We start from the raw sequence: 19,480 nt of genomic DNA on the forward strand, positions 1-19,480 counted from the left end.
ACTTGAGGATCCCTCGAGTTCCACACGGTGTCCTTCCTGCCCCACTGGGTAAGAGCAGCTCTGGTTCCACTGGGTAATCAGGTGATTCCTCTGCCTGCCTGTGTGTCCCCCAGGACAAGGAGCCCAAAGGGGACCCCTGCTCTGTCTCTCAGAGCACGTGTTTACACAAGCAACAACATGCGTCATCCACAAGGACACAGTTTTGAACAAAAAAGGGTCACAGCAAAATACATGTAGTATGATTCCAATTTCATGTGTTTAAAAACAGTTTAGTATATATATGTACAATGTAATATATATGTAATATATATTTATATATATAAATTTATGTAATATATATAATACATACAATAAAAAGGTATTTGGCAATGTGAACATATATAATAAAATTATGTAGAAAGCATGGGAATTATCAGTCGAAAATGAAAAATCACCATTCCCTCTAAGTGAAGAGCAAAGACAATGGGACACACGCCAGACTTCAAAGGTCATGGTAATGAGCCATTTCTTAATCTAACACTGTGGGCACATAGTTGGAACTATGTCCATATTCTTTTCCCTTACATGTCTTTGTGTCTGTTCATTTATTGTTGAATTACCCAGGTGGGAAGTTTTATATGACATAGAAAGTTGTGTAAAACACAATAGTGCCCTCAAGGAACTTGCTGTCTAGTGAGGGAAATGGACATGCCCTTTGGTGATTATAGTACAAAGCAGAGATTGAAAAGGAAATAGGAATGTTGCAAATAACATGAGGCCAGAGAGCTAAATGGAGCACATTAAATGGCCAGAGAAGGTTCGTAAAAGGAGCGGCACTGGAGATGGAGCTTGCAGGAAGAGTTCATGGTGATTCCAGGTGAGTCCTGGTGACGAGACCCCTGCACAGCGCTGGAAGTCATGTGGAATGGGCAGAGGAGAGAGCAGACAGGATTCCAGCTGAAAACACATGGAAAGGATAGACATTTGTCTAGTTCTCAGATTTAGACTGTAACTGTTGAGGGTAGGAATTCGAAAATAAAAGCACCAATTGTGAATGGTAATTTATACACATTTTTTTTTTATTTCTTAGCAAGATTCTATGGGAAAGACAACATTGTTTTATCCTTACACATCCCTGTGGAGCAAGTAACCTGCCTTTAGATGCAACTTGAAAGCTGGTGCTCAGGTGAAGGTCTCTCACGTGGCTGGTGAGGCCATGGAAGGTTATGCTTTCTGTGTGCTTTCCAACCTTACAGTGCAGAGCTTCACACCGCAGGAGCAACCCATGTCCTCCAACAGCTATCAGGTGTATTTTAGATAAAAGAAAAAGTCAAAAATATGTGTGGAAGGAAAACATATCCCTAGTAACAACGAGATTGTCACTAGGAATTTGGGAGTGTGTCATTTACAAAGAAAACTCTTTCATGGACTCCTGCTTTTCTTGGGAATTACATGTGCTCTGCGATGCAGTTCTCAGTCCGGAAGCTTCCACGGATCTGCAGTGATTACCCAGCATGATCGGGAAACTGGCCCATAACTCACTCGGGTTGGCTGGAGTGTGATGTGCTTTGCATTTTGTGATCGAGAATCCTTTCAAACGATCACTTGTAGCTTTGGTTTTATTCTAATTCTGGTAACACATTAAAGCGTCATGATTTGGGGGATTTACTGGTTGAATATGGGCCAATAGAAACCGAGTCTCTACTAGGCCAATTGCAGTGTTTCCCATGAGACTTGGCTACTACACAGAGCAGGTGTTGTGATTCGTCCAATAATCAGAAAACCTGAACTGTAACTTTGGATCTATCGCTGCTTAGGCATGGGCACTCAAACAAAACACCTCGCCTCTCTGAGATCAGAATCGTTTTCTAAATAATGGAAAGAGCACCACTCGGCCTCCCAACTCCACAGGGTCCTTATGAAAAATCAGAAAATCAAAGTGGTATTTGTTTGAAAACTACAAGTTTCCGCACACACACAGAAAGATGAATAGTGTTTTTCCTAATAAAGCAATTTAGAAAATGAATTAACTTTTTCAGTTTTATTAATGTAAAGTGATATGAAATAAATGTTCATGTTTCAAAGACAACTTGATAAATTTTGGCATTATATGTATACATACACACACACCATATACATACATCCCCCAAACTTTCTTCATACCCCTTGGTAATCTTTCTTGTTCCTCTCTGCCACCATAGCACTAGGTAATCAACAGTGTACTTTCTGTCACAATAGATTGTATATTCAGGGATTGTGTATAAACAAGATCATAAAGTATGTACATTTATGTGTGTGTGGCTTCTTTCACTCAGCATCATTATTTTCAGACACTTCTATCTTGTTATGGATCCCTAGTTTGTTACTTTTTATTGCTGAGAATTATTTTTATTGCTATGCATTATTCCATTACATGCAGGTAGTACAATTTGCTTCTCTGTTCACTTACTGGTGGACGTTCGGGTTCCCAGCTTTTGGCTATTATAAATAAATCTCCCATGAATATTCAAGTATAAATCTCTGTGTAGACATATGTACTCACTAACTTAAACACGAGTAGAATACCTAGGAGTAGAATGACTAGATTATGGGGTAAGTGTGTGTTTAAGTTTTTAAGAAACTGCCCAGGTGTTTTGCAAAATGTTTACACGATTTTACAGTTCCACCAACAGTATATGAGAGTTAAAGTTGTTCCTTGCGCATGCCAACACTCGGCATGGTTAGTCTTCTGAAATTCAGCCATTCCAGTAGATGTACAGTGGTATCTTATTGTGGCTTTGATTTCCATTTCCCTGATGACTAACGATGTTGCACATATTTTCACGTGCTCGTTTACTATGCGCATATCTTTTTGGTGAAATGCCCCAACATTTGGCCATATTTTCCTGGGTTGTTTGTTTTCTTATTACTGAATTCTAAGAATCCTTATGTAATCTGAGTACAAGTCCTTTATTGGATATGTGATTTGCAAATATTTTCTCCCAGTTCATAGCTTGTCTTTTTATTCTTTTTTTTAAAAAAAAGTTTATGTGTTTATTTTGAAAGAGAGAGAGAGAGAGTGTGTGTGTGTGAGCAGGGGAGGGGAAGAAAGAGAGATGAGGAGAGAGAATCCCAAACAGGCTCTGTGCTCTCAGCGCAGAGCCCGGCACAGGGCTTGATCTCATGAACTGTGAGATCATGACCTGAGCTGACAATGGATACTTAACCGACTGAGCCACTCAGTTGCCCCTTTCTATTCTTGTAATAGTGTCTTCCAAAGGGTAGATATTCTTCCTTTCTATGGAGATTATTTTATCAGTTTTTTTTCTTTTAGGAGTTGTGTTTTGGTGTTATCTAAGAAGTCTTTGCCTTGCACAAGGTCACGGAGATTTTCTCTTATGTTTTCTTCCACAAGTTTTATAGTTTTACGTTTCACATTTGAGTCTATGGTGCATTTTTATATATGATGTGAGGTTTGGATAGAGATTTTTTTTCTCTTTTCTTTTCTTCTTCCTCCTCCTCTCCTTGTTCTTCTTTTGTGTTGTTCCAGCATCATTCGTTGAAAAGATTGTCCTTTAGCCATTAAATTGCACCTTCATAAAAAAATCAGTTGGATATATGTGTTTATATTTGAAATATTTCTGGACTCTCTGTCTTTTCGTGTGTCTGGTGGCCATCTGTATATCTTCTTTGGAGAAATGTCTGTTCATGTCTCCTACCCATTTTTTAAAGGAAATAATCAAGGGGCGCCTGGGTGGCGCAGTCGGTTAAGCGTCCGACTTCAGCCAGGTCACGATCTCGCGGTCCGTGAGTTCGAGCCCCGCGTCGGGCTCTGGGCTGATGGCTCAGAGCCTGGAGCCTGTTTCCGATTCTGTGTCTTCCTCTCTCTCTGCCCCTCCCCCGTTCATGCTCTGTCTCTCTCTGTCCCAAAAATAAATAAACGTTGAAAAAATAAATAAATAAATAAAATAAAATAAAATAAATAAAGGAAATAATCAACAAAACTAAAAGACAGCCTACTGAATGGGCGAAGACATTTGCAAATGACATATCCAGTAAAGGGTCAGCATCCAAAATATGTAAAGAAATTGGGGCACCTGGGTGGCTCAGTCGGTTAAGTGTCTGACTCTTGATTTTGTGAGACCGAACTCCACATTGCACACTGTGCTGGGTGTGGAGCCTGCTTAAGATTCTCTTTCCCTCTCCCTCGACCCCTCCCCTGCTTGTGCGCACTCTCTCTCTCTCTTTCTCAAAAAGAAGATAAAAATATATAAAGAACTTATACAACTCAACACCAAAATAAAACAAAACAAAACAAATAAGCAGGTCTCATTTTAAAGTGTTTTTCACCATTGAGGCAATACCTTATGAATACTCAATATCAGTATTCTATAATACCTCTATATGAGGTCATGTAAGCTACAAGATTTTTCCACTCTGGAACACAAACTCTTGTTGGTCCTGTGTGATTTGATAACAGTTGTTCCTGGTCTTGGGTCGATTTATCACGTGCATACACTGGTCAGTCTTCAGTTGCAGACTGGAGGGGGCCATTTCAGAACCCCAGAACTCTCTCTATATAGCTCCCACCTCTCTAGTTTTTTGCTTTGTGAACTCCAGCCCCTTTGGTCTCCCCATAGTCCCAGCATCATCTCCTGAACTCAGCAAGACTGCCCAGCTATTCCTGGTTGCCTCTCTCTCCAGCAAATGAGAAGGCAATGGTGTGGGTTACCGTGTTTGTTTCTCTTATCTCAGGACTCGTCATCCTGCCTCAATGTCCGATGCCTGAAAACCAGTGCTTACATATTTTGTCCCGTTTTTCAGACATCCCATTTTGACTAGAAGTGAAAATCTCAAATGTACTATTGATACTAATTTTGATTTCCACGATTCTGTCTTTCCTGCTTGCCTTTCAGCTTCCATGTTAGGATTTCATGAAGCCAAAGCCTTATTAGACAGGAATCCAGGGCTTGGAGGAAAGAAGGAACAGGGGGTTAATAAAGTTTAAGACAAAAATAATGCAACACACCTTCACTGGGCTCCTTCTATCTTTGAGGCACTGTGCCTGGAGGCACGCAGGTATTAGACGTTTGCATAAGCCACAGTCCCCCACAGGGACTTCTAGAAAGACTTCAGGATTTCTCTGTGAAATGGAGGATACGCCTACCCATTGCTTTTGTTCTTTGCTACTCCCTCCATTCATGTCCCAAGCCTCCTATAAAAATATTTCTTCAACCAGACAGCCTGTGTTTGCTGCTTGCACGTCGTGGGTATCTGTGATCTTTTCCTAGTTGCTATGGGTTTCCTAAGGCTGCCTGCTCAACCACTCAGCCTGATTTGAGAAGAAACGTTAAAGCCATTAGTTGCATCCACTTAGGGATGATCTTACAAAACCTGACTCTTGTCCTCATCTCAGTTCAATTATGTGTTGTGTTTTCCTGAATTTGCTGATGCTTTATTTATGTTGGGCACACGGGCAGCTGTGCTGGCCTTGTTAGAGCGGTCTGCGCCCTTGCAGGAGCATTCCGTTCTGCTACATTTGTGTCACACATTTGCTACACAATGAAAAGCTGAAGCGGGGAGGTTCAAGGAAATGTCAGCCTGGGATGGGTGTGAAGCTCCGGCTGTACTCTTCCATCTTCTGGAGGAAACGTTACTTTAAATTGATTTGTCATTTGCAAAACCACAATCCTAATAAATATTTCATTAGAAGGTACTACCAGCTTTTACAGGACACTGCCAATCTCTGCAGGCTCCAAAGCTGATATGAGTTAATTCTTAGACTTTTGCTCATTTTTTGAACTGCCAGTGGAATCGAATGGCACCTTCTTACTAGAAGTCTAGCCAAAGAAAGGGCTATATATTCCCCGTAGGCATAGGCATGATGCCACTCATGCCATCCCATGTGAAAGGGAAACCCAGGAAGTTGCTTGGAAGGAGTAGAAGAACCTTCTAGAAGGAACCTTGTAGAACTCCTCTTAGAAAGGAGTGAGAACCTACTAGGTATATGGACCAAAGATACAGAGAAGGAAATTCCTTCCTTCCGCATCTGTTCACACTGGGCTACCATTCGGACTTGATCTTTAATTGCATTCCTTTTATTTGTGTACCTTGTCTGTCTCTTCCTTGAGGCTGAAACAAGAATATGTGGCATGGTGTGACTGGTGGGGTGCCAGAGCCGTGGCTCGCACACACAGCATTGCTCAAGGGCAATCCACATGGCATCCTCTCATCTGTCTGCACATACCGTCTCCTCCCCTGAGCCAACCCAGACACCCATTTCAGCTCTTCTTCGAGTTCAGGTGCAAAGTGCTCTCTCAGCTATAGAGCTGCCTCAGAGTTGCCTCTCATCCTTCTACCAACCCATATCAGCCTCTCTGCCTTCTCTCCCCTCACTTCTTAGAGGGAGTTTCGAATTCCTTTCTCTTCTAATCTGGAAAGGTGGACAGGACTTCAGCACTATACCAGCAACTGCCTTCCAGATTTGCACACCCAAACTTATTACTGTTACTCCCCTAAACGATGAGCTGTCCAGGTAACAGATTCCAACTTCTTTGGAAGGGATTTTGATGGCCATTCTTTGTAACATATTCTTTCATTTTGCATCTCACTTCTAACCAGGAAGATTCTCAAAGTAGTATTTTCCAACACATACAGTGATTCCAACAGAATTCAGATGGAATAAATCTCCATCACTTGACATCAGAGTACAAAGTATCGGGGCAGATCACTAAGAGATGGAACCATCAGACAAGGTTACAAAGAGAAGGTAGGAGTGGAGCTGGACCTTGACGCAAGAGTAGACTTAGGGTGAAGATAAAAAGGGAGACCATTACAATCTATTTTCTAACTTCTAAGTTATGCTTACGTTAACTCTTCCTAAATAAAAGCACGTCAGAAAGAGCAGGATATTCTCATCACATTCTTCACCGAAGTTGGCTATGATGATTTCTTAGTCATTTGGGAAGATGCCGGATCTTCACTCCGGAGGAGATCTGGAAGAGAACATGGGAGAGAGGGCATGGAGACATGGGTGTGTGTCCTGTGATGGTGGCCACTGTGGTAAAGGCAGTCATAGTAACATGCATGTAACATAGGCAAAAGTGAATTAATATGACCTGGGGTTGTAAGGCATAAGAGTCCCAAGCTGAGATATATATATTTCTTTATAAATCAGGTATCAATTTCATGAAATAAAATTCACCAATTGTTAGTGAATTTTGATAAATGTATTCTGTCATGTAACCACCACTATGATCATGATAGAAAATATTGCCAGAACCCAAAATTATTCCTTTGTGTCTCCTAACAGTCCATCCTCCTGCACACTCTGGGCCCCAGCAATCACTGATCTGCTTTCTATCACTATGGCCTTGCCTTCTAGATAAATGGAATCACACAGTATGTAGTCTTCTGGGCAGATATGAGTCAGAAAGAAAGGGAAAATTCTTGAAGCAACAGGCAGAGCTCTCTGCTTTGTATGATCAGGGCAGGCTACAGGCATCACGTTTACAACTGGAGGGTCCAACCTTTGCCAAACACTTGTTCTACACAGGAGGAAATGCACAGAGACCGACAGTGACCTGCCTGTGGTCATAAAGAAATCTGTGGGGAAAACACAGAGCAAACAACCAAGTCACAATTTCTTTTAGAATTTGACAAAATATTCGTTAACAAAAATGTCACATTTATTTTGAGAGAGAGAGAGAGAGAGAGAACGAGCAGGCAAGGGGCAGAGAGAGAAGGAGATGCAGAATCCAAAGCAGGCTGAGCTGTCAGCACAGAGCCTGACGCGGGACCTCAACCTACAGACTGTGAGATTGTGACCTGAGCCAAAGTCGGACAGTTAACCATCTGAGCCACCCACGCGCCACCAAAATTATTCTTAATTTCACCTTAAAAAAGTAAATGCTCTACAGTAAATATCCAAGCCACCTAAGACAAGCTATTTGATTTCTCCGTCTTGGTCTCCTTGTTGGTCAAATAGAAAATAATTGTATTTAAACAAAGAGTTTGTGGGGATTAAAATAGGTAAAAATGCAAAGGTCCCGGCTCAGAGTAAACAAGTAGATGTGAGTTTTTCTGTTATTAATCATTGTTACTATTCAAATATTGCAACCATCCCAGATCTTTCCAGTTTCTAGAACATGACATATTCTCTCATTTCAAGTTCGTCTCACATGACTTTGTCAGGAAAGCTCTGTCTCAGGCCCTCACCTGGCTTAATTCCTTAGATCAGCTTTACTGCCAACAGAACCCTCCCTTAACCTTGTCAAACCAAGTTAAATATACCTGTTACTTCTCCTACCATATAGTAGAGTCACATTATATATGAGAATCAAATTGTATTTGCTTTTGCAAGGCAAAAATTACGTAAGTATAGCCAAATACCACGTACAACTACACACACACCCACACTCACACACATGCTTACACACTCACATACATGCACTGACTCACTCAGACTCAGACATATACACACACACTTTAATAAGTTACCCTAAATATGTCCAACACGACTGAGTTTTCCTGCAGCATTGGTACGGCGATACAAGAACACAGATATCAAACACATGAATTCAAAGCACGGGGGCCAGCTAGTTACCAAGCAGTACTCTCCTTCCCCCTGGCACAAGTGTCCTGAAATTTATTCCAGGGCATTCAAGTCCAGCTGAGACAAACAGCTCCCACCCCACTCCAACTTAGCACATTAACCAGGCACATGAGGTCATCTGAAATTTGTGTTTAATGGACTTCTCCCACAGGGAATGCCAAGAGATATAAAAAGCCCAGATCATTTTGAATCAGGAGGAAATTGTTTTCTGTTTATTAAATCGTACTGGGATAACCAGATAGCTATTCGGGGGAAAAAAAAAAATACCAACTTGGATTCTTACCTCCCACCTAACATAAAATAAATTTCAGTGGAATCCAAAATGTAAAGGTTTCAAAAGTTAAAACTGAAACCCAAATGCACTAATATTTTAGAAGGAAATAAGTGAAAAAATTTTGTGGGAGAAGGAGAAGGAAATCATACCAACAAAATAGGATCCAGGACATGGAACCCACAAAAGAAAAGACTGCCCTAACATGCTACCAATCTAGAGAGACGTGTCATTTCTCATGAACTCTTGTACCTCTGCCTTGACCTTCTCCTTCCATTTCTTCTATCCCAAGTAGTTTCACACTAAAAGAATATTTGCTTCTTGGGGGTTCTCAAGGCACAAGAGATCAAAGATGGAGAGCATCTTAGTAACCTAAGGTCACACAGATCTCATGGTGCCCCTGATCTTGTAAACAATCAAGCGGTACAAATTAGACCACTGTTCAAAAGATTTGTTTTATCAGTTTTATTGAGATATAATTGACATATAGCATGGCGTAAGGTTATGGTGTGCGGTGTGTTGATTGGATAGGCTTATATATTGAAAATGATTACCACCATAGCGTTAACTAAAACCTACATCACATCACGTAATTACCGTTTCTTTTTTGTGGTAAGAACATTTAAGGTCTACCGCCTTAGCAACTTTTGAGTCTATAATACAGTATTGTTGACTATAATCATCATGCTTTATAATAGATCCCCAAAACTTATTCATCTGACAACTGGAAATTTGTACACTTCGACCACATCTTCCAATTTCCCCCACACCAAGCCCCTGCTGACCAACACTCTAGTCTCTGTTTCTATGAGTTTGGCTTTTTTAGATTTCACTATAAGTGCTATCATACAGGATTTGTCCTTCAGTGTCTGACTTATTTAACTTAGCATAATGGCCTCAAGGTCCTTCCATGTGGTTGCAAATGGCACAATTCCCTTCTTGGTCACGGCATATCTTCTTCATCCATTCATCTGTCAATGGACACCTAGGTTGTCTCCATATTTTGGCTATTGCGAATAATGCTTCAATGAACATGGGCGTGCAGATATCTCTTCAAGATCCTGTTCTCGGTTTCTTTGGATAAATACCCAGAAGTGGAATTGCTGGATCCTATGGTGGTTCTATTTTAATTTCTGAGGGACCACCATACTGTTTTCCATAGTAGCTGCACCAGTTTATCTTCCTACCAACAGCGCATGAGGGTTCCCTATTCTGCACGCCCTTGCCAACACTTGTTACCTCTTGTCTTTTTGGTACAAGCCATTCTGACAGGTGTGAGGTGATAGCTCATTGTGGGTTTGATTTGCATTTCCCTGATCGTTGGTGAGGTTTGTTTGAGGACATCTAGCCTCCATTGTTTAATTTATGACCTGTACTCCCGTGAAATTCATCCACTTAACATGCTGAAGTCCACACAGATGCTCTTTTCCCTGGTTAGCGCTGCTTTGCCCTCTTTGCCATCATTCTGATCTCCAGCCTTATCCCATCAGCCACTATTTATTTATGCTCTTCTTTCCTCGTCTCCATTTCATAAATTTTTTGAAATACTGGCTTTGACTTCTGACCTCTGTTGCATACCCACAAAGCCCTTAACTGTTTCTTTTTAAAAGCTAGTGAGGAGTATTAAAAATAATATTACCAAATAATGACATAAAATAGAAAACAAATACCAAAAGCAGTCAGGTAAACCAAACCACAAAAACTTTTGATTCAAACCAAAACAGATCATGGGAGGTAATTTCTAAAACACAATAACAACCTTGACTGCTTGGGTCTTAATAAGACTACAAAGTTGGCAGGGGCGGGGAGGGGGGCAGGGAGAGGAGGGACATTAGGATGGGGATTGGGGGAACTGGAGGGGACCCAACTGAAAATGTGACCATTCCTGTTCAAGGGAAGATCTGTGGGTTTGGGGAGAGTAGCCTAAGAAGGGGCAGGGAGAGGAGAACCTTCCCGGTGGGGGTGGGGTTGGGAAGGGTGTGGTCACTGGAGGAACTAGATGGCGCCCTGGAGAGAGCCAGGGGAGAAGGAGGAGGGGCATGCAAGGTCCAGCCTGGGGAAGGACTTTTGTCTTTATTCTCAGGGCACAGTTGAGGTTTGGCGGCCTGAGTGGCCTTGTGATGAGCACATCTGAGCGGCAAATGCACGTTCACATTTCATTCCAGCTGCCACAGCACACTGTGCCATCACTCCCACACCCCCGCAGCAAAGCGCCAGCATCTTTTCTATATGAAGAAAAGAGCATATGCATAGGTGAGCGCACACCCATATGCGCCCGGCCCAGAAAATTACAGGGTGCCAACTTGTTAACATGTCTCAAGAAATTCCATACTTGCCCTGGTACCCAATATTCAGATGAAAATATCCACATTGGAAGCAAGGATTGACACATCCGTGTCTGTATCTCCATCTTTTCCCCTTTAGGACTGCAGTTACCTATAAAAAGTCAGGGAATAATGCTTCATCACTGCCACAATGTCCAGTCTAAGAAGATAAGGAGGTCTTTCCACTTAAACTAACCAGGTAAGAAATCTCCAACTTGAAGAATGTACCCAATCAAATGATATGAATACAGCTTTATATTCTTAATTGCATCTTATGAATTCTGCAATTATACCGTACAGAGGTCCACTAGACCCTGCTGTGTGCTGAAAAGTGAGGTTGAGAGGGAAGATTCTAGAGCGGACGGTAGAGATGAGCCAGGCGGGTCTCTGATCCTACAACTTTCACAGCGTGGGCCAGTATGGCATCCGATGCTAGATGCCATGGAGTAACCCAGTGCATGGACCACAAGTGTCTCCAGACTCCCGTCTGCTTGGCCCCATGACCAGCTCAGCCCTGCATCTCCTTTGCCTTTTAATCCTCAGGACCAAATTCTGTTAGTTCCATGGGGAAGAGAAATCTTAACTTCTTTTGCTAATAAGCTTAGTTAACGTTTTGAGGGCAGTTAAGCATACGGCAGGCCTTGTACTAAGCATTGTGTGTGTGCTAACTCCCTCAACCGTCACACTGGCTTGACAGGTGGTTTTGCCATCTTCGTTTCACACAGGGGGAAGCCAAGGCTGAGAAAGAGTAAATAAGTTGCCTAATGTGCTATCGGACAAAAAAAATGGTAGAACCAGGATTAACATCCAGTTTTGTCAAGTGCCCAAGTCATTTCTCTTTACTAATGAATGTACACCAACCTGGTCAAACTAAACCTGGTCAAATCCATCTAAGCATTTGTTAACTGGCTATATAGCAAGGATCAGAATGATGAATTTCTGAAAAAGTACATTAATTAATGGTAATAACAATAACTTAAATCTGTGTGGTGAAGTATGGTTTATAATGAGTGACCACACCTGTTATCCCACTGAACCATTTCCATAACCTTCTGATGTAGACGGCACATGTCTCTCCTTGAGGTTCAGAAGCTGAGCGAGAAGGCGAGTTCCCTGGGCAATCAATGGAAAAGCTGCTTCTGAAAGCCAAGTTTCCCCACTGCAAGTTGAGTTTTTTTAATCCAGCGCCCAATGTCATGAAAATATCCATATTTGACGTACCCAAATGTGTCAACATTTCCTCCAGCGCCTTCTGTGTGCAGTAGGGAGGTCACCAGGCTCCACACTGATACTCAGTGTTCTGCAGGCCACCCAAATTCTCCTCTTCCTCCCTCAGAGCTCATCTTAATTGTATGGAGAGTAGGCAGCTATTCTCTTCATGGGTCGATCTCAGAGGCACAAGGCAGGCCACACTGGTGACCAGAATAATTCTACCTACTGACTAAAGCCTGGAAGTCAATCATTTACAGTCTCAGTCCTGTTATTTTGCGGATTTGATTCTGGCTGAAAATATAACGTCCCCAAGAAAGGTAGTACTTCAACGTGTTTTCAGGAAAGGGCCATGTAGGAGAGCAGGTTGTTGTTGAGCCTGGAGTCAGGACACCGGGATTCAAGTTCAGCCTGTGCTTTGCCGTTGGCAGGGATCTGGGGGCATCCCTCGATGGAGCCAGATCTCCATCCAATTATCTACAGATTCAGAGGCAGTAAACCAGAGACCTGGGATTCCCCGCAGCTTTAGCATGATAGATTTTTCAGCTTTGTTGTATGTCCTTTGTTGACGTTTAGACCTTTCAACTGTTTTGAATTATGAGATTCAAATCAACAGTGGAAGAGTACAGACTCCTGTTGATGACATACTTTAGGGAGTCTTTAGTGTCTACTGGTTAAAAATAATTTGCTTGGCTCTAAAAAGATAGTTGTGAAACTTTCTGGCAGGACTTTACATGGAAGGGCCTGACTATGGCTAGCCCATTTCAAGTGACACTTGTTGAAGTTGCTGAAAACAAAATCTTCCTTGAATACCCTTCCAGAAAAAGGTGATGCTGCGTCAACTCAATCCTGAGAGCTGTCACTCTCCTGCAATCATGTTCAAGAGGATCACCTTCCCAAACGCTTCCCAGCTCTTCACCTCAGCAGTCACTAAACCCCATGTTCTTTTCATAGTTTCTTTTTTTTTTAATTTTCTTTTAATGTTTATTTATTTTTGAAAGAGAGGGAGAGAGACAGAGTGTGAGCTGGGGTGGGGCAGAGAGAAGAGGGAGATAGAGAAGCCAAAGCAGGCTCCAGGCTCCTAGCTGTCAGCACAGAGCTGGATGTAGGGCTCGAACCCATGAACCGTGAGATCATGACCTGAGCTGAAGTTGGACGCTTAACCGACTGAGTCAAACAGGTGCCCCTCATATTTTCTCCATGTACTTTCTTTATTCTTTCCATTTTTTCCCCCTCTCTGTCCATCTATTTTCCATTCTATTCACTTTTGCTGTCTATTCTACTCTTTGGAAAAATGCCTAGAGCTCAATGTCTTACAGACTTTCGGTAAACAGAAGAGTTTTATTGTGTAATTGGGGCTAATCTAGCTCCTTGATAGATCTGCTGACTCTGTTAAACCTGCAAAATGTCATTCTTGGGATTATGGTGAATTCTGTAATTAGTTAATAAAAATTACTACACTGCAGAAAGTCTATTCAACCTTCCAGCTGCAAAAGCCCTCCCCCATCACCCCATCTTCTTCCTGGCTGTGGCTCAAGGGCAGTGTCCATACCTCGGTGCCTCCCCCATAGCAGATGCCAAAGCGTTCATATGTAGCAGTAATGCTGGATTGAATAAGAGAGTGACAGGCACATACTGGTACTTCACGTAAATACACAGAAACAGATTGGAAAGGGAAGAGGAAGGCAAGGTGAAGCAGATTCTCTTTCTTTCTTTCATCGAATTTTTAATTTGTATTCCAGTTAGTTAACATAGTGTTATATTAGTTTCAGGTGTACAATATACTGATTCCACATTCACTTTCTTTGATGCTGACTGACTGATTTTCCTGATGTGCTTCCTGTTGTCCATTATACCTGCCCCGATTTCATTTAGATAAGCCCCCTCTGTGTTTTCATATGGGAACGGAGAAGCCAGACACTGAAAATGAGAGCAGCTGTCATTTATGCGCATGTCCTACGAGCCAGACTCTGAGCTGAGGCTCGCCCAGTCCTTACAGAAATTCTCTAATTTGCAGAGAGAACCCAAGGCCCCCAATGCAGGACCATTCTGTCATTGGCAAAGCCGTTTCTCTTCTGCTTTTTTGGAAGAGAAGTGATTTTTTTTTTGAATTGGGAACCAATTTATAGGGCGGTAATTCTCAACAGTGAGGAAGAAAACACAGGCATTTGTATGTATTTCAAAAGAATCAGGGTTTGGGAAAGAGCATAAAAGAAACAGAAATGTAATTCCCAAGCTACTGCAAGAAAAACACTAGACTCCCCAGACTGGAAAGAAAACGTTTCCAATGATATGTAAAGAACATTCCCCCACTATCATCCCTAGAACCTCCCATTTCCACCCCCCTCCCCCCCCCACACCCACCCACCTTTCTGACTAAAAGTCCACTCAACATTTTGAGGACAAACATGGCGGCAGGGTAGGAGGAGTGGGGGATGGGAGGGTAAACGAGAAAGGAGGGGCTCACACAGTGATGGCAAGTCACTGTTAATAGCAAGGTTGTTTCATAGCAGGACATGTGGGAATTTGTCTGGGACCTGAGTGAAGAAATGATGCAAGTTGTTGCCCTGGTGAACAACGTCCTTCACGTGACAATCTAAGGTGCAGCTTCCCTTGCTGTTGGGGCTCCGGCATCTTCCCACGGAGGTGGCGCTCTCTGGGTCTGCTGTTAAACCCTTCCCACCTTCCCGAGATGTTACCTGGAAGCTTTTCTACTTAGCGATACACTTTCCTTACTTAGCAAATTAATCCTTCCAAATTGCAGAGGAGAACTATGGCCCCAGTTCTGAATCTCGTACAACAGCTTCCTTCCCCCTCCCCCACATCCTCCTCCTCCTTCTACTCGGGGCTCTGTGGACTCACTTTTCAAATCTTTTCCCTTTTCAAATGGGCGCTTGTCTTTTTTTTTTTTTTTTTTTTTTTTAATTTTTTTTCAACGTTTATTTATTTTGGGGACAGAGAGAGAGCATGAACGGGGGAGGGGCAGAGAGAGAGGGAGACACAGAATCGGAAACAGGCTCCAGGCTCTGAGCCATCAGCCCAGAGCCTGACGCGGGGCTCGAACTCACGGACCGCGAGATCGTGACCTGGCTGAAGTCGGACGCTTAACCGACTGCGCCACCCAGGCGCCCCAAATGGGCGCTTGTCTTGAAATGCGCTTGGAACAGCACAAGTGTCAGTCAGGTTGGCCCCGGGTCACCTCTTCCCTCACCCTGCACACTGCCTTTCAAGCTTCTCTCTCCGCTCATGGGGACAAAAGTAGCTCTTGTGAGATCCTGGATATCATGTACTTGAGTGCAAAATGCACCAGATGAGGCACCGGGAGCCCCAAGGTTTTGATTCAGCTTTACCTCTACTGACCTGTTTGACCCTGAGGGAGTCACTTAGTGTCTCTAATCCCCAGGCTCCTCGGTTTAGATGGATGGTCCTCAGAGTTCTGCCAGCTCTAGAATCCTCCTCCTCTGGGGCGCCTGGGTGGCTCAGTCGGTTGAGCATCTGACTCTTGGTTGGGGCTCAGGTCATGATCTCACAGTTCATGAGTTTTCACACAGTTGATTTTTTAAAAGCCGCAATGTGAACACATCACTAGTGCCTCTGAGAAAATCTGGGCAAGGGAGGGAAGTCTAAGCTGTGCCAGCCTCACAGTCAACTCACCTCTACCTGAGAGTTCACCAGTAAGAGAACGCCTCAGGTGAGAACAGAGATATGGCTCTTCCAAGATCACAGGTTCATGCACATGGAACCAGAAGCCTCTGAAATAAGATGTGGCTCTATGTCTGAGGATTTCAAATGCTTACAAAACAGAAAGACATTTGGGAGGCATAGGAACCATCCTAGGCTTACTCTTCTTTGCTTCTCGAAGGGCAAATACATTGACAGGGATGTGAACCTGACCGAAAAGCCAAAAAGCCAAGAAGAAAAACAAAACAAAAACCTGCTCCAATTTGCTGAACAGCAGAACAAATTGAATCCAAATACACACACTTTTATACAGCCACAACCCACGGCAAAGTTTGATTTCTTTCCCTTTCAAAAAAACAAGATAAAACATGTTTTGCTTTCTTTCCCATAATGTTTTCATTAATTTTGTTCTGGAATTTTCTAGGTATAGTATGCATGATTTTCAGCCAAACTGAGCTGCGATAATAATAATAATAATAATAATAATAATAATAATAATAATTTTCTCATTTTCTTGTAACTAAACTTCAATCTGTCTCATGCCCTCATAGCTGCCCGGAAACTGAAAACTCACGCAAACTCATCCACATAAATGCAATTTAAGTCAGTGATTTTGTAGTAATTTTTGGTTTAAACTCAATCAAATTAAAAAAAATGTTTCCTCCCCACCCCTCAGTTGGTTCTGAACTGGCTGTGGGACTTACCACCCATTGGAGAACAAGAAGCTGGAGGCACTATAAGAATGTCCTGAAGGAAAGGGACAGAGCAGCAAGAAAACTGAAAGCAGTTTCATTCCCAGGACGGAAGGCTGCCGTGACTGCTCATTCTCTCCAGAAGGACATCATACGGGCTCCAGGCCTGGGATAAGAATGTTTTGTCTGGTGCCAGATGTACTCATGACCCAGTATGGAATATACTGCAGGTGCACGGCCTGTCAAGATGCCAAATACTATGTTGTACGTGCTCGCTGTTATCAGGTAATTTGCAAAAATAAAAGAGGCTTGAGCCAGGGGACCGATGCTTCGGCTCCTGGAGAGTCTTAGCCCCCTGGTTTCCAATTCTTTCGTCACTAAACCTTTAGGACCTGTCTCTCTGCAAGCACCTAACTGCCTCTCAGGGCAATGAGACAGGCAGCTGGGGAACCTGCTGGCTACTCTTCCAGCATCTGGACTGGCTGGTGATCCCATCAATTCTCAGCACCCCTAGCAAGCCCCACCCTCAGGAACTCGTGGCAGTCTGCACAGGAATTTGCAAAGGCTCCAATCCGTGCAATGTGGGCCTTGATGTGGGGCCAGCCCGGTGAGCGTGAGAAAAAGGCCTACGTGCCTGAGTGGAGCTTGCAAGGGGACAAGCACGGGAGACAAGACTATGCTACCACGGGAAACGTGTTAATGTAGACATAGAGTTTACTCTAGAGTTAGATGTGATGTATAACTGCAAAAATTATACAGCATTTGCCATATTTAAGACTTCTTTCTATTCTTTTTAATTATTTTATTTTATTAAAAAAATTTAATGTTTATTTTTGGGAGAGAGATAGAGACAGAATGCAAATGAGGGAGGGGCAGAGAGAGAAGGAGACACAGAATCCAAAGCAGGCTCCAGGCTCTGAGCTGTCAGCACAGATCCTGTCACGGGGCTCGAACTCACAAACCGTGAGATCATGACCTGAGCCGAAGTTGGACGCTCAATTGACTGAGCCACCCAGGGGCCCCCAGAGAGATATTCTTTTAATGTTTTGTTTATTTTTGAGACAGCGAAAAATAGAGCATGAGTGGGGGAGGGGCAGAGAGAGAGGGAGACACAGAATCTGCAACGGGCTCCAGGCTCTGAGCTGTCAGCACAGAGCCCAATGCCGGGGCTCAAACTCATGAACTGCAAGATCATGACCTGAGCCGAAGTTGAGCCACCCAGACACCCCTATTCTTTTTAATTATTTTAAAGAGATATTTAGAATCTATTACAATATTAAGTCATTAAATCTTGCAAATACCTAGAAGCATGCTCTTTCGACCCTTGGGGACTGATAGCCAAAGCCACGTATTTATTTATTTTTTTAAGTATGACACCAGAGCAATGACGTCCTCTTCAAACTTACATTGAGCAGAATCATCATTATACAAGACAGGTCTTTAACTCTCAAGTCAAATAACTCTTTAAAGGTGATTTATTTTGAGAAAAGCGACACTCAGGGGGGCACTTCCCATTTCTTTTCTGTGATACTCAGTCTCCCTACCTTCTCTCTGCCCCACCTGCCGCTGCTCCTCCCACCTGATTGTATCCACGCCTCCATTCCAAAGTGCTGGCATGTTCTCCTGCTGGAGCCTCCTCTCGCCTGGCCCCACCATGGCCAAACCAGGCTCCCGCCTCCCCTGAACCTTTCTGCACCTTCCCATCCCTCACAGAGCTTCTTTGTCCTTCTGTCTCTTCCCAGCAAAACAGATTTCTGCTACAGCCCTCATAACCATGCATAGAAATAGTGTGTTACATTGAGAGTAGGAATTCAATAGGAACTGGGGGGACTTGGCTTTGATTTTGCTGTTCCCCCAGTGGCTTTCCCTTCTTTGTGTTCCTAGGACCTCACACCCAGCCTGGTACCCAGCAAGCACTTCATTAATGCTTGTCCAATGAATGCAGGGGATGCTGTGGCATGAACACACTTGGGCTTGACCCAGATTACTTTGAGCCAGCCAGAGTGAAGTTTTCAGTTGAGCCAGACCCTTTTTCCTCGCCTGCTTATTCCAGGACAATTTCACTGTCTTGTTCATGGTTTTTTTTTAATTTTTTAAAGTTTTTTTCTTTAAGTTTATTTATTTACTTATTTACTTATTTATTTGAGAGAGCGGGGGAGGGGAAGAGAGAGGGAGAGAGAGAGAGAGAGAGAGAGAGAGAGGAGAGAGAGAATCCCAAGCAGGCTCCATGCTGTCAGTGCAGAGCCTGATGCAGGACTCCATCCCACGAACTGTGAGATCATGACCTGGGCCGAAATCAAGAGTCAGACACTGAAGTAACTGAGCCACCCAGGAGCCCCTGTCTCGTTCATTTATGAAAGTTATTACAATTGGCAACAGTGCTGACTTGAATTTTCCTTCATGACTAAAAAAGGCATTATTAATTGTTGAAAGGGGCTGTTAGGTATATGGGGATTTGTTGTGCTTTTATACAATAACATATTTTTAAAGTATTATTATTACCCAGTTATAACATGAGTAGAATCAGAGAAAAAGAAAAAAAAAACCTTCATCCACATGCCTGACACTGTAACAAATCAGTTTCTACTCTTTCCTGCTTTCTTTCAATTTGCCCCCATGTGCATATGTAATTTGTATACAGTTGCCATCATGTATACACATGTTTCTAAGCTAAGAGGCATCTTAACTCCCTTTCTTTCAGCTTCTGCTCACTTAAAAGTCAGGTGCCTAT

General features: G+C 42.9%; 1 long non-coding RNA gene across 1 annotated transcript; it reads right to left on the minus strand.

Annotated features, from left to right (window-relative positions):
• Positions 1-364: 364 nt before the first annotated feature.
• Positions 365-17,232, minus strand: LOC121033169 (uncharacterized). Its single transcript, XR_005791736.1, has 3 exons — positions 16,762-17,232; positions 6,827-6,953; positions 365-936 (listed from the first exon to the last, which is right to left on the minus strand). It is a non-coding gene; the product is annotated as an uncharacterized LOC121033169 (long non-coding RNA).
• Positions 17,233-19,480: the final 2,248 nt, after the last annotated feature.

This window comes from Herpailurus yagouaroundi, unplaced genomic scaffold (assembly GCF_014898765.1).
Source record: "Herpailurus yagouaroundi ecotype Mexico unplaced genomic scaffold, PumYag 142, whole genome shotgun sequence".
Lineage (NCBI taxonomy): Eukaryota > Metazoa > Chordata > Mammalia > Carnivora > Felidae > Herpailurus > Herpailurus yagouaroundi.